The following is a 1,974-nucleotide window of genomic DNA, read 5'->3' as shown; positions in this document are numbered from 1 at the left end:
AAAAATCAGCCTTAAATTGCCCCCACCCCCAAAATCACCTCAGGGGACCCCAAAAATCCCAAATTCCCCCCAAATTTCCCCAAATTCTCCCCAACTCGCCTTCGTTTCCCCTCCCCCCCCCCCAGAGGAGCTCCTGGCCCCGCCCCCCGAGGACGGAACCGAAATTCGGGGATCGCCCCCCCCAGGTGAGTGCGACCCCCCCAAATTCGGGGTCAGCCCCCCAAAATCCCCCAAAATTTGGGGCGGGATCCCCCCCCAAAACCCCCAAAATTCTCTCAAATTCCCCCAAAATTTGGGGTAGAATCCCCCCCCAAAAAACCCCAAAATTCTCTCAAATTCCCCCAAAATTTGGGGAGAATCCCCCCAAAAAAAAACCCCAAATTCCCTCAAATCCCCCCAAAATTTGGGGTGGGACGCCCCCCAAAACAACCCCAACATTCCCCCCAAATTTTGGGTGGAATCCCCCCCAAAAAAAACCAAAATCCACTCAAATCCCCCCCAAATTTTGGTGGGACCCCTCAAATTTTGCCTCTGACCCCCCCAGGGATTCGGGGACCCCCCAAATTTGGGGAGGGGGCCCCCCCAAAAACCCCCAAATTCTCCCCAAATTTGGGTGGGACCCCCAAAAAAAAACCCCAAAAATTCACTCAAATCCCCCCCACATTTGGGATGGGACCCCAAAAAACCCCCAAATTCCCCCAAATTTTGCCTCTGCCCCCCCCCCCAGGGACTCGGACCCCCGAATTTGGGGAGGGGGCCCCGAAATCGGCGGCGCTGCGGGAGCTGGAGCTGCTGATGGCGTCGCTGGCCCAGTTCCACCTGCAGCGGCCCCAGGTGAGCCAAAAGCGCCAAAAATGGCCCCAAAAATGGCCCCAAAAATCCCATTTAGAAAGGCCAAAAATGCCCCAAAAACGCCCCCCAAAATTCCCTTTTCGGGCCCCTGCTCAAATTTTTTTTAACCCAAATTCTCCCAATTTTACCGGAATTTTCTCTTTTTTTCCTATTTTAACCAAATTTTCTCAATTTTCCCCCAAATTCTCCAATTTTTCTCTTTTTTAACCCAAATTTTCCATTTTTCTAACCAAATTTTCTCCTTTTTTAACCCAAATTTCTCTTTTTTTCCCCATTTTTACCCAAATTTTCTCAAATTTTCCCTTTTTTCTCTTTTTAACCAACCAAATTCTCCCGTTTCGAGCCAATTTTTCTCCTTTTTTTCCCCGATTTTTAACCAAAATTTCCGTTTTTTCCCCTCAGAATTGCGGCCGCCCCTTCCCGGGGGGCTCCTTCTATGAGAGGGGCGGGGCTCCGTCTGCCGACGTCACTTCCGGGAGGAGGGGCCAACCGGGAGCGGAAGTAACTTCACGTTATGACGTCACTTCCGGGAGAGGGCGTGGTTAGAATGGGGAGGGGCTGAGCCCCAAATTCCCCCCAAAAAATCCCCGGGAAAAGGGAAAAAAGGCAAAAAAAGGGGAAAAAAGGAAAAAATTCCTGAAATTCCCCAAAAATTAATTTAAAAAAAGGGAAAAAAAGGAAAAAAATAATTTAAAAAGAGCAAAAATTCCCTGAAATTCTCCCCAAAAATCCCAAGGGAAAAGTGGATAAAAAAGGAAAAAATCCAAAACAAGGGGAAAAAAGGAAAGAAATGAAAAAAGTAAAAGGAAAAAATCCTGAAATGCTCCCCCAAAAATCCCCAGGGAAAGGTGGAAAAAAAAGATTGAAAAAAATCCAAAAATAAAGGGCGAAAATCCCCGAAATTCTCCCCAAAAATCTGATGGAAAAGGTGCAAAAAAAGCAAAAAAATTAAGAAAAAAGAAAAGCCAAGAAAAGCAAAAAAAAACCCCCTGGAATTCCTTCCAAAAAATCAAAAATTCAAATGGAAAAAAATGCCAAAAATCCCAACAAATTCTGAAATTCCAAGAGCAGCAAAAAAAAAAAAAAAAGAAAGAAACAAAAAATATCTGAATTTCCCTCAAA

At 45.9% G+C, this 1,974-nt stretch overlaps 1 long non-coding RNA gene across 1 annotated transcript; it reads left to right on the top strand.

Annotated features, from left to right (window-relative positions):
• The first annotated feature begins 744 nt into the window (after positions 1-744).
• LOC118701161 (uncharacterized) lies at positions 745-1,505 on the top strand. Its single transcript, XR_004982416.2, has 2 exons — positions 745-834; positions 1,255-1,505. It is a non-coding gene; the product is annotated as an uncharacterized LOC118701161 (long non-coding RNA).
• The last annotated feature ends 469 nt before the right edge of the window (positions 1,506-1,974 follow it).

The sequence above is a fragment of the Molothrus ater genome, unplaced genomic scaffold (genome assembly GCF_012460135.2).
Source record: "Molothrus ater isolate BHLD 08-10-18 breed brown headed cowbird unplaced genomic scaffold, BPBGC_Mater_1.1 matUn_MA770, whole genome shotgun sequence".
NCBI lineage: Eukaryota > Metazoa > Chordata > Aves > Passeriformes > Icteridae > Molothrus > Molothrus ater.
Note: the sequence above shows the minus strand (reverse complement) of the source record. Positions and strands in the feature narration are given on the sequence as shown.